This window comes from Convolutriloba macropyga, chromosome 7, assembly GCF_964194025.1.
Source record: "Convolutriloba macropyga chromosome 7, txConMacr16.3, whole genome shotgun sequence".
Lineage (NCBI taxonomy): Eukaryota > Metazoa > Xenacoelomorpha > Acoela > Convolutidae > Convolutriloba > Convolutriloba macropyga.
In genome coordinates, this window is record NC_134474.1 from 40,689,315 (window position 1) to 40,703,521 (window position 14,207).

At 33.3% G+C, this 14,207-nt stretch overlaps 1 protein-coding gene across 1 annotated transcript in view; it reads left to right on the forward strand.

Annotated features, from left to right (window-relative positions):
• The window catches only part of LOC142342865 (mothers against decapentaplegic homolog 5-like), a 130,636-nt gene that overhangs the window by 666 nt on the left and 115,763 nt on the right, over positions 1-14,207 (forward strand). The window lies entirely within an intron of this gene.

The following is a 14,207-nucleotide window of genomic DNA, read 5'->3' on the forward strand; positions in this document are numbered from 1 at the left end:
TGAGACCATTCTGAGGGTAAGAATTCCTGCTTGCAGAAGACTTGTCGAGTAAGACTAACCCATGTAGTATGGACTGGTGAAACATGTAGACAACTAATACGGTCGGCAGTAGCCCTAAGTACCCGATGGACAATAGTGGTTGATAGTAGTCTGGTTGGTTGTGGAGTGAACTGCGACTAACTTTTCGTCATTTTCACACTTAGTACTTCTTAGGGTCATATATTGATCTCTTAATAACACTTAGCTGAATTGGGAGTTTGGTATACTTCTCCATCATAGTACCACCTATTTCATAATTGTTTTATTTTCCTTACACTGGTTCATAGTGGAAGCGCTAGACAACACTGCATCGAACCTTGACAATACTCGCTTATACAAAATACTGGCTCCAATATGAATCTCAGGAGTAATAGAAGGTCCTGGTATATCCCTCTCTGTTATTTAGGACAGTAGGCTTGTGAAGTTACTACTAGTCTAGTTCTACGTTTTTACGAATATTAAGGAATTTACTGTTGGGATTCGATTAGGGAAGTTCCCCATCCCAGATTTTCAAAATCTACAGGATTTACAAATCCTCCAGCATCAGAACTCTAACTTAGGTACACATTGGTTCTTGCAAGGTAAACTTTTTAATAAAAATAATTCAGTGTTTATGCCTGCTTGGAAACCGAAAACACGTTTAAAACGATGTAAAGCTTTCAAATGCCCAAGTAACTTCTCAGTTAAAATTGAATTGCTAAAAAATGATATTTTTTTCAAACTTTGCTGTTGTTCTTAGCTAGCAGACTTGAGTTTTTATGGTCAGACATGACTGAGCTTGTAAATAAAAAACAGTTTTTGGTGTAATAATACAAAAAATGCACTTGTTTGGGTTGCATTCAAAAACTCGGCAATTTTGTAGGGAAATTTTTAACTACTTTGCTCAAACGTGGCATATTTGATAATTGTTGGAATCAAGCAGCAAAGGATGTTGCGGATTATCCACTTATGAATTTAATTGATTTATCCTTTTTTGTCTTACATAATTCACAAAGAGTGTGTTTGTAATTATTATCATAGAGTGCATGTAAAAGCTGTAAAAGTAATTAATTCAGGTAATTTAGTCAATGGTATAATAGCCATTATAATAACCACATATATAGCCCACTTTCCACTTTATGTGTAACTAAACTTCAAATAACGGAAATGATTTACTTACACAGCTCATGCAAAACTTATTGCAACAGAACCCATGTAGAAAAGGGAACATTCAACGCATACTATTGATTTACTGAACTAAATTTTGCCAAAAATATAGTTTTTTCTTTTCCTTGCTCTGCTTGTTTTTCTTAAAAATTCTAAGAAAATTCTTGAAAATGCTCTGTTTTTTTTTAAAAAAATAAGAGTGATTTACATTAGTGGCAAATATTAGTCACAAACTTTGAGAGTTCTTTTTGGACACGTTTTGGGAATTTAATACTCCTTTGTACATTCTACTTGCCAAGTTTTGTAACTGGTTTCCGTCTTTGCTTGTAACTCATTTCTAAAAAACTGAGAAACGCCATTTTTTTGCAAGCAATGCTACAAAGGATTTCGCATAGTTCAAGCAATTCAGCGCAACCAAATTCTACCAGCTATAAATTCAGACTAGTTTCATGGCGCTACCGACAACAAATGAAACAAAAAATTTGTATTTTGGCAAAATTGTAAGGACTTTGAATAATTTTGACAAAATTGACGTCGAACAAAGATAGCTTTACGAACTGTTAAGAAAAGTGGGAAGAAAGAAAAGATTATTTTTCAAGCGAGAAGACTCTGAAATTTTCATGAGAGATGATGAGTATAATTTGATGACAAACTTGACTATCACGATCAGAACCGTAAGATGCAGCAAACCGTTCGTTAGAAACAGTTTGGATTGAAATATTTCTTATAACGTTTGTCATCAGAGGAATAAAAAAATTGAGGAAATAAGTCTATGAAATATTTCATTGAATTGTGACTCATAACGATAGAAACACACATCTCTTGGAAACACAATGCAACCAAATACATAACAATTGGATGGTTATCTGAGAGAAATATTTTGGAAGCATTCGGTGGTAAATGTACCAAAAGGATTTTTCAAAAATGATTTATCGTTCGAGGAAACGAGGAGAATGTTTTCCACCATTTTTCAATTTGTGTAACCATTTTTCACGATGCGAAAAAGTTACTCAAATGATGGACCTAAGTAATGTAAAAATGTGGAAAAATTATCCTTTTTTTACTGATACTCAAGTATGAACGTAACTCATTAAAAAGTTTTTGAGCAAGAATTCAACCAAAAGTGTTTTTGCTCGAATTTCATCAGTTTTAACTTGAGACCCAGTTTAAAAACCTTATTGTTCTTATGAAAGGTGGTGTGGTGTGTTTATCTTCAAAAGTGCTAATTGTCTTCCTAATCTATAAATTGTATAGCGAGGGATTTTTTTGAAATAAACAACCAATTATGTTTTTTTTCATGTCGGTAAAAATGACACAATCGCTGTTATTAGTTATTGCAACTGTGTACAACAGTGACGTATAGACAGGTATGACGAAGAATGTGGGAATGAGTGACAAACTTTTCTGTTCTTCACTCACCCTTGCAGCAAACTTTAACTAAATTCACATAATGTCACCATTTGCCACACGCACGCTAACACACACACATACACACAAAAACACACACACACACACTCACACACACACACACACACACACACACATACACAAACACACACACACACACACACACGCTCATGACTCTAATATTGAAATATGGCCGTGTGAAATGGTGATAATATCGAGTGAATATAGTGGAACAATCGCGTATTTGCAGCTGATAAAATTTTTAAAACTTTTATGCTCATATACTCTTTCTAAGCTTAAGCTTGGCAACGAAAAAATTCCAACTAAAATTTCTTCAAAAAATACTCAAAAATTATTATTATACTTTTCAATGTTATTTGCAACCTTAAATTAGATTTTATAAAGATTGAAATAAAAAAAACATAGCCGGAAGAATTCCGGAAACGACTCGAAGGATAAAATTTCCCATCCTTATGACTAAACAACTGAACAACTATTGTGAACCCTGAACCTCCATAATTGCCATAAAAAATTAAGGAAGAATAGATACGGCATTCAAAAACAAATTGAACAAAAAATCTATACACACTTTTTTTTAACTTGAGTTTTTTTTATAGTACAAGGAAACATAGAGCCGAATAAAAATCCGTTGCAATTAGAGCAACGAAAAGCTCGCAAAACAATGGGCAAGTCATAAAAGGCTAAGAAACTTGTCTAAGATTAAAAAAAGAAAACCTTCAAAAAATAAGAAAGATGGTTTTAAAATTCTCAATTTTTCTGTCAATTTTCCTAAAAAAAAGTTATACCAAGAAAACTTTAGTCAAATGGTATCTGAATATTTCTTAACAAGCTTTCATCCAAATCCCACTTAAAGCATTAAAACAAAAAAACAGGCATAACATCATTAAAGTTTGTCTAAAAATCTGCAAAACTGATCAAATATCTACAAATTAGCATTAAACTGATATTTACTATATTTTTGGCTACACAACTAGGACAACTATTGTGAACCCTGAACCTCCACAAAGTTTTTTTTATAACTTGAGTTTTTTTAATAGTACAAGGAAACGTAAAGCGGAGTAAAATTCCTTTCCAATTGGGGCAATGGAAAGCTCGCAAAACAATGGGCAAGTCATAATAGGCTAAAAAACTTGTCTAATACTAAGAGAAAAGAAAAACTGCAAAAAAATAAGAAAAATGGTCTAAAAATTCTCAATTTTTCTGTCAATTTTCCGAAGAAAAGAACGATTTACACCAAAAAAACTTTAGTCAATTGGTAGCTGAATATTCCTTAAGTAACAAGCTTCTATTCAAATACCATTTAAAGCATTAATACAAAAAAAAACCGGCAAACAATCAATAAATTTTGTCTAAAAATTAGCAAAAATGATTAAAACCCTCCAAATTAGCATTAAACTCAGAATTAACTACTTCAAAACCTTCAATTCCTATGAAAATAAGCCTAAAACTAAAACAATATCATAATCAAACCTCATAACCATCAAAAGTTGCAAAAAAACTGCTTTTAAAAGCCGCACGTGCACGTGAACAAAAAAATTTCGCTCGCTTAGAGAAAACTTTTTCACACATCAATTTATCGCTCTCTCAAAAACAGTGGTATGAACAAAAACCACTCTTTTCGCTCCGCTCTTAACTTTTGTTCAGCCCCAAAATCACTCCAAATTTTTTCACGCGTTTCATTTCCCGCTTCAAAAATCACTCCAATAAAATTGATTAAAAAAAGGACTTCTCCAATACTCCTCTTCGAGTCGTAAAAAGACAGCGCCCCAATACAATTCAAATTCCTTGAATTGTAAAACATAGCTGGCAGATTGCCAGAAAATAGCCGCAATAGATTCGTAGATCGGCAGTCTAAACAAAACAGCAAAAAGACAGACCAAAAAAATTCGTCTTTTCATTGAAGTCTGATCTGTTATATTTTGATTAAAAATCTGTATAAGTTATTGCTGCCTCTATTAGCTGCTCTCGAATAACCTTCATTTAGAGTGACACAAACCCATTTGACCATATCTCTTTGAATTAAAGTAATTAAAAGTCAATTCCAAAGTGAGGAAGTCATTTTTGAGAGTGAGGTAAGTCAAGTGTGACCAAAAATTTAATCACGCGCATGAACAAAAAAAACTCGCTCCACTAAGAGCGAAAAATGACCTCACACATGCAACTCAGTTAAAATTGCATGAATGAATGAACAAAAAGTGGCTGTGACGTCATGTGGTCGTATCAAAAATCATGACGACAAAAAAAACATAGCAGGACAAGTCCTGACGTACAATTCAAAGTATTTTCATTGACTCAACAAACAACTAGACCTAGAACGGACAATGGGTGAATTGGGAAAACCATTTCTAAAAAAATCAGATGAAAAAAAACAAAAAAAACCAGAAAATCAATGTCAAAATGCTGCTAGGGAGAACAAAAAACCCTTAGTGAGATATGTAATTTTAATTCTAACAAAAGTTTAGGTCCAGAATGAGCTGTGAATGGATTAAGAAAACTATTTAGAAAAAAATCCGATACAAAAAATCGAAAAAACAGTAAAAATCAGAGTGAAATTGCCGCATGTGAACAAAAAACCACTAGCGAGAAAGCGATTTTTCGTTCAAACACCGTTTTCTCACTCTACTTTAAAATTAGAGCGAAAAAAATTCACGCCGCAAAACCACTCGCTTTTTTGCTCCATTTCCTGTTTCGGCGTGACCAAAATCACCACTCCAATTTGACTTCAAAAATCATGAAAAGGTGTGAACAGATCTTAGAAACATAGCCGGAAGAATTCCGAAAGCGACTCGAAGCCTCAAAACTTCACAAACAAAATGCAGCGGAAGCCATATTGTTTGAATAAAACCATTAACTCATTACCTCCACAGGTCTGATCTAAAAATTGGTGAAACTTAAACTACTGTCACCACGAAAACAAAATGCAGTAAAATTTCATATTATTGAAAACGTCTGATAACGTTAAAAAATTCGAAATAATTAAGATGATCATAATACTGATAGGCTGAAAAAGCTGACAGGCTATCAATTGCCCTCAAATAAATTATGGTTCTAATCTCAAAAAGATCGCGAAAGCAAACTGCAGATAATCTTAGAAACTAAGTTATATCTTTTCAAAGAAAGCTCAAAATTAAGAACCAGAAAACCACTATAACTACACTTCTAATCACTTTAATTACGACAAAAACAACACATATTGCTTCCTTGTTGTACATATGCTAGACAACATGATTTCATACTAATTCAATAATTAAATTGATCATCGAAAAGACATAAGAGGCAATAAATCATTTAAATTAATACCAAGGCCGGAAGAAAGTTGCAGTAAACAGTAACAAGTGAAAATTTTGAAACGACATGCTAGCAAACTCTCAGTACTGCCTTATGTTGAAAGAAATCGATTGCAAACCAAAGAATAGACGAAAATCTAAGAAAAAGCTGAGATCATTCAACTTTTTAACAACTAAAAAAATCAATATACCGAAAAAAATGTAGGTGCCAGGACAAAGCTAGAACGATACTAACTAGAGTTTGAAGAATATGGACACAATGTAAGGAACACCGTAACAAAAAGATATTCTTTATTTTTGAAAAATAAAAATCAAATAAAAAAAATAAAACAAAACAAATACATTTCATTGTTCAGCAATCGAAACATAGAAAAGATAACTAGTCATCCGATAGAAAAATTTATCCTCCTGAAGAGAACAAAAAAATATGAAAAAAGAATCAAACTTACGAAACACTGAAAAAACACTTTGCAAAAAAATGGTAAAAAAAACTTTTAAGACTGCCTTTATGATAAAGTTTTAACTGTTTTTCAAAAAATTAACGCCAAAAAATGATTGAATTTTTATTGAAGCGAAAATAAAGTTCGCCGTCTTGCACAAAAAGACTATTTCTAGTAATTAGAACCAAAATACAAACAAAAAACTGAAAAAATTCAGACAAAAACTACCAAAATCGGATTAGCATATGTGCAATTATATAAAACAAAATTACATCGAGGTAGAAAGAGTCGTTGAGTATATAAATTATCAAAAGTAAGTTGCCATATTAACTAATGTTTGACAAAAAAAGGGTTAAAAGATCCAAAAATGAAGAAATTAATAGAAAAAAAACCAAAAATTAACTAAAAAATCAAGAAATATGTGCAAATTCTGAGCTTGAAACGCATTTTCAGGCTGTGCAAAACACTGTGCTTTCAATTGCCGAGGTTGACATTTCAATATAGCATCAAATAAAAACTATTTCTAAAGAAAACTAAATTACAAGCAAAAAATTGGGCAGCTTAGACAAAAAAACGGCTAAAAACGGTTATCTATATGTGCCATTCAGTCAAAAACTACTTTTCAAAGTCAAGTCATTCACTAAACACAGCGCATGATCAAAAAATTTCTCTCGCTCAGAAAAATTTAGTTCACATGGCAATTTTACTCAGTTTCGCTTTTAGGTCAAAACAGCGTCTGAACGAATAGTACTTCCGGTAAAAAAAAACCTTAAGAAAACCAATACTCCTCTTCGAGTCGTGAAAACGAAATAAAAATCAAAGTGAATAGGTGAGCAAATCTATTAAAAACAATGAGGCTTGCTAATGTGCGTTTGCGCATAATGCTCCGAACCGAACTAATCTACATTTTTGACTTAATTGTCAACCAAATGAAGGGATAATTAAAAATAGATGTCAGGGTTTAAAAAAATCGTTACACGCCCAAATTACTTATTGAATTACATAATGCCATGCTTGATTACAGTATTCACGAGATCTGCTGTTAAAAGACTATGCGAAAAAACGAAAACAACAAAATGAACAGAAACAAAAATTTAACAGCAGAATCTCAATATCTTAACTTAAAAGCTCATGGTAACAAAGTCAAAACGCAATCAGACAAAAAACAAAATTTACTTTTTCTTGACTATAGAGCAGAGTGACTTTTTGTCAATGAAACAAGGTAACAAATCGATAAAAAGGAAATAATGAGGCAAAATTCCAAAATCAATCAACATTTTTTAAAACAAACAATATCAAACGTATCAGAAATAATTCATTATTAGTTTTTAACTAAAATACATCAAGGTAGAACTAATAAAAAGTCATTACGCAACTGATAGGACCCGTTTTTATTTAGACTAAGCCATATAAAAGGACTAAGCCATAGAAACGGACAGAAAAAATGAAATTACAGACGTTTCAGTAAAATCTGAGCCATTACCTAAAAATTTGTTTTTATTTCAATTTCTGCATTTACACCAATTCAGCTAAAATTACACCGAAAGAATAATTAATTTATTTGGGCCTCAATTGAAAATGATTGGGCTCTGTTACTACGCGAATGAATCTTCCTCAAGACGTGTAGCTGAACCGATTTAGATGTTCCAGTTTATAGCTATTTGTTTCAACGAATTTCAATCTAAATTTAAAAAAGAATTTGTTTCATCTGTCTCTTTTTTGCTTTTAATTCCGACAACATGTAACTCGATCTCACTCATTGGGAGTCTCAATTACTTTTGTTGATTCAAACGTTTTTTCCGGTCTTGGCTGTGCGCTGTGACTGATTGCTTCTACCATATTTTTTCATAAAACACTTCCAGATTTTTGTACTGTTCATTTTTGGGCTTTTTTGTTGGCATGTCTAAGTAGCCCTTTTATAAGGAAGACTCGTGGATATTAGGATGAAGGGAAAATGATGATTTAAAGTACTTGCATGTAGCATCTTATCATTATAGTGCCTTAAATAGAGTCATGTTGTATAACTTTTTGAAGTTTTTGCTTCTAATTGATTTTGTTTTTTTTGTGGGCTCGTGACTTAGTCTCCTTGTTAACTGGTCAAATTGGCTTCCTGAGGTTTTGAAATTCAAACCGCCGCTTTTTGTTGTAATCCTAAGTCTGTTTTGACTTTTGAAAATATCTGTTTTCTAAAATAATTTTGGGTTTTTGAGCATTGTTTGTTCTTAAATAGTTTTTCGGTCGATTTGTAGCTCAGTCTGTGTAAACACATGTCAAGGCCCATTTCCAGTGCGCTATAATTCATAACTGTTTCCGCTTCAAACTTTTCTTACTCGGCTTTGTTACTATTGTTACTACGAGATTTCATAAATTATTAGATTTTTAATTATTTGTACATTTGAAAGGAATTTTGGTTACTTTTTCGAACTCTAACAATAACCGATGGTCCCATTGGCTTTGAATTTTTGCGCCACCGAAGATTGCATAATGACATGTCTCAATTGCTTCCTTTTTAGATATAAAGGATTATTTTAGGTTTCAGTTGATATCTAACGACAATAATAACCGAAATTAATTAATTTCAAAAATGTAAAATTATTTTTGAACTTCGCACATATTTGCTCTTTTTGTCCACCTATTACCAGTCGCATTGGAGACAGGTGCCATATCTTTTCTAATGAAGTGCCGGGCAAATTAATTCGGTTTTTATCTGATGCGAGTTTAATTTTGTTCTAATTTTTTTTATGATAGGTTTGGTTATATTTTATTAAAGATTTTATAGTGTTTTGGTCCTAAATAATATGTGTGGTTTGATTTTCATTTTTGTCTTTTCTAGTAGTCATATTATTAACAAGTTTCATTGGCCCTCTGGATTTGGTTATTATAGTTTTTGTTATATTTTATTTTTGATTTCATTAGAGTTTTGGTCGTAAAAATGTTTGTCGTTTGATTTTTATTAGGGTCCGTTCTATTAGTCCGATTTTCAACAACTTTCATCGGCCCTCTAGCGCGGCATTATCGTATTCAATGGTTGTTTTTTGAACGATGTGTATCTTTTCGACGGACTTCCATCTCTTCATCATTTTGTAGCCAATTAAGTCAAGAATGTGGATTAGCGGGGTCGGAAAATTATGTGTCTATGCACATTACCGAGCCTCCTTGTTTTGTTCAACATGCAACTCCCTTACAAATTGTCTTCCAAAATCTCAGAACGCAATCGGTGAGGGATGTTTTTTCTCAATAAGGTTTTTAAACTGGAAACAAGTTTTTTGGCAGAATGAATATAAATTGGTTATAGTACTTGCTTAATAGAAAAATAAAAACAAACAGTATTCTTAGTTAGATCTGAGTAAAAGCTAGAAAAAATGTATGTACTCAAAAAAGCAAATCTTAAAATTTTTCTAAAGATCAAAAAACTTTAACAGTGTAAATAAGAAGTAGCCATAAAAGCAGTATTTCATATTTCCGTGAGAGCCAATGAATAATGTGAAGAAACACAGCTGCGGCAGACAAAAATGCCAAACTTTTGACACAATAACGAATCGATAACCAGTCAGTGTTCCTTGAATATTATTTAAGTATCCGCCCGTACTTATCCCTAAAGCAAATTCATTACTGAGTCAGAAAAAATTCAAATTATTTTGATCATGTCTCTCTTTGAAAATTACAGAGCGTTCTTCATTTCTATGAATCTATGAAATTACTCACCCGAGCATGAACTTGCATTTTTTGATTTTGATCAGCGAAGTAAGTACTTATGACTGTGTGTCATCTGGACATTTATTATTACAACATGTCTGGTCTCTGAGCAACCTCAATTCCCGCCGTAATTGCTTCTTAGCTGCATCAACTACAGCATAATTACGCAATAATTACCCTTGCTTTTAACACTTTTGTTTGCTCAGCAACCACGCTACAAACGCCACTTATACTCGGCGCTAATTATACTCCGCTTTTTAATGCATCAAATAATGCCTCAAAAAGCATGCTCATGAAGCAAAACAATATTTTTTGGATTAATAATTAAATGGAAAAAGGAATTTTGTAGACAACAAATTGGTAGAATTTGAGTTTGGGACAGTTTGAATTTGGTACAGCTTGTGCAGTTAGATGTACAGTTGATGATAGGAGATTTGATCGTAGCAAGTTTGACTTCTCAGACGAGTCCACCGGATCAGCATCCGTGAGGAATGTTCACAATTGACTCGGAAGAGGTTGCAGTTGTGAAATTAATTACTGTGAATAACTCCGACATACAATAGGTGCTTTTTGGATTGGATCGCTCAAGTTGAAATTCGTACGACATTAATTTTAAAACATGATACAGCTGAAATACAGCAAAAGAAACCAAGTTCGGATTTAATGAATGTAAGCAAATAAAAAGCTAAAGAGGATAGCATACATGGTAAACGCATACAGGATGAAAGATATACAGGATGAAAGACATACAGGATAAGAATAAAAAGATAGACTGAAATAGACTGATGAATTCTGGGATTGACACCCCACGGGCTGAAGACCGAAGCTTGTACTACTTATATACTTATATTAGTACACCACAGCTAATTTTGAATCCACCGAACTCCACCGACCTCCGCCGACCTCCACCGACCTCCGCCGACCTCCACCAACATCCACCGACCTCCGCCAACCTCCACCAACCTCCGCCACCGACGTTCACCGACCTCCGCCGACATCCACCGTTTCCACCTGAAAGATGTGAATGCACCAATATATGGTATAGTTAGAGCTAGAATAGCTCTTGAGGGTATCGCAATCTTAAAAGTTTTATGCATGAGATCAAGTTATTCGAAACTGTCAAAATTTTCTATGTTCAGTCTGTCAGTTCTTTGTATATACAGTCTGATAAGAAACATTCTGTGCAGTTTTGACCATTAATGTAAATGAGGCTGCGAAGAAGAAAGACAGACTTGGATGTTTCTTAAACGACTATGGGCAGACTGACAAAAGACTTTATACTTCTATTTGTCTGGTTCAGTACTGGTTAAAATATAAAATCAATGGTACTGCGCTGAAAACCACTGCGACCAAAGACCGGGTGCCTCCGGATTTATATTTCTTTTATCTTGAAAGCACTTGTAAGATCCTTGCAATAACTCTATCTTGAAAGCACTTGTAAGATCCTTGCAAGACTCTTGTAAAATTATACAATTTGGTACAGGAGTATCGCAAGATTCTTAAAAGATCTTGCAAAATATGCGTGTAAGCTGACTAGGTTACGAACAACATTTTTGTGGTTAATGTTTTTTTGAAAGTGCTCCAAGTTATTTTTCAATCAATGACAGCGTGCAATCAATCAAAGCAAAATAAAACTGAAAAAATGTCGTTTCTATCTCCGTTCAACTTGTGGAAACGCGACTAATAAGAATTTAACTAAGTTTCATAATTTCACGTTGTGTTTTATTGTTACTGACAAATGAAAATTTCAAAAACAATTTTTAATAATAGCTTTTTTTCTAAATTTAGGACCTAGCCAGCGTTTCAAAGACCAAATGCAATAAATAAATTTTTTGAAATGAAAGTTGGGATCAGTCACAGTCTCATTAAACTCTATTTCATCAGCGAGATATTAATTCATCAAGTCAATTTAATCTTTCTTTAAATTGCTGTTGAGAGGTTGCAGCATTTTTCATCTTCATTAAACTCCTGAAGTTCAGTTCCCTACCAATGTGTCCTCTGATTAGATAATCTCGAGTTTCAAAAGAGGTAAAGTGCAAAGCATAAAAACATGGTTGAACAAAAGTATCAGTTTCTAAATATTCTGGACAATGATCACACTAGGGTTTAATCCGTCGCGGCCTATAATTGGGTTGGTTAAGAAACTAACACTATAATATTATCTTGCTTGGGGTCAAACACGAAATATATCAACTTTAATGCCTTTTTATTTTCATACGCTGCTCTTATGCGTCTGGCTGTAATTTTGCTTTAAAATGGTTTTGTCGGCGTTTTTGTAGTTTTTGGTCGCTTGCGGCCAATTGAGTGTTGACGGACTCTGATTTTCAATGAGATTTTTGACTAAGCTGGATTTAAGCGGATTTCGACTATTTTTGACGTATTCCGGACCTTTTAAAGTTAAAAATCAGAATTAGCCAACCGTGGAAAGTTTTTAAAAAAAATCAGATTTGGCCCCGATGATGAGAGCCGAAATTTTCAAAAAATATTCTGATTAAATGTCGATTCTTTTCCGTTTGTGCCCCCCCCCGCAGCTTAGTGGGTCCATGTTATTTGCACCCCCCCCCCCCCGACGCACGTGCAATATTTTTACATATTGACACGTGCACTATAACTGGGGGTGCATAACGTACTGACGGGACGCAAACGGAAAAAATGCCAAAGGTCGCACAAAAAGGATATTCAGATGTGACAGAAAATTTTTGAGGTTGAACCAGACTAATTTTATCGATTAGCATCAAAGAGTAAAGAATGAAAATGGCAATTACCTGAAGCACATTATTAATTACTTTTTACACTAAACAAGACGGCTTTTGCGAGACTCTGAGTAGCCCAAAATGTTCACATACCTCTCAACTTGGTCGAAAAATTCTTTTTGAATCTGAGTCAAAAAGTCATTTGACTGTCAGTTTTTTTAAGCTCAAATTGATGCACTTTTTGCTGTCATAAGCTCAGCTATCAGTCGAAATGAACCATTATTTACAAGAAACATATAATTCTGAGATAAATTGCAGCATAAGAAAAAAATTCTACTTCAATAGAAACTTTTACAAAAATGCTGTTTTGTAAATTGATCTGAAAACGTTGAAAGAAATTTTATTGAAATTTTGTTCGATCTAATGTGCAACTCATTTTACTGGTAATGAAAAAAATCGAATTGTGAAACCAAGCATCAAAGCCACTTTCAGCCTTTAAAGTCAAAGAAGATGAGAAAAACTCCTCAATTGGTTGTTATTCTCTTGCATTTGCATGACCTATAAGGAGCAATTTAATCAATTTTAATATCAAAGTGAGGACCGTAAAACATATGAGTAATAAGGCATAGACTTAATTTAATGGCATTTACATGAAAATTACATGATGTCAGAGATGTTCAAAAAGAAACTTTTTTCTGTCCGTTCTCTCAAGCGGATACTGTTCTCTTGCTATTATTTTGAATGACCCTTAAAAATACCGCTCAGAATTTTTATGGTGAAGTAAACACCATAAGCAGCAGAGAGCAGGAATATAACGTACAGCGTCAGTTTATGGTTGTTTTTAAAAAGAACAAGAATATCTTCTTTTCAAAGAAATTTTCATCGTTTGAGTTGTTTCTTAATTAAGCCACATAATACAGGTGACTGCGTCACAGTTTCAGTTGATTGAAAAAAAAACGGTTAGCTGTAAGCTAGGGGAGAGCTTAAATCAGGACGTCACGTGAGGCATCAAGAGAAATAAACAGAAATTAGAATAAAAATGTGCTTTCTTAATTTTTTTCATCAATACCATAGATTTTCTGTTCACCCGGTCTCAGGTATTCCTTATCCGCGGAAACTCTACAATTCTAAATTTGTCAAAATTCAAGGTTGTGAGTTTACGTACGTCTTGCAAATAAATAAACCCAGGCTGCTGAATTCTGTTTTTGATGATTTCATTGTTTTATAATCTTTGTTTAAAAGTAAAGCAAGCATCAGATTAGAAGAACGAAGCAGTTGTTGAAAAACATATTTTTTTTTCAATGATTTTAAATAAAAATATTTTTCTGATGTTGTTACGGAACTTCCATGTGAAAGCGTTAGCTCAGAATCAATTGGAACCCATAATTTCAATCATGCCATGGTTCTGGAAAATACTTTGTGCAGCAATAAAGGAAACAGTTTTCCTACTTCATTAAAAAAACTTACACTTTTTACTA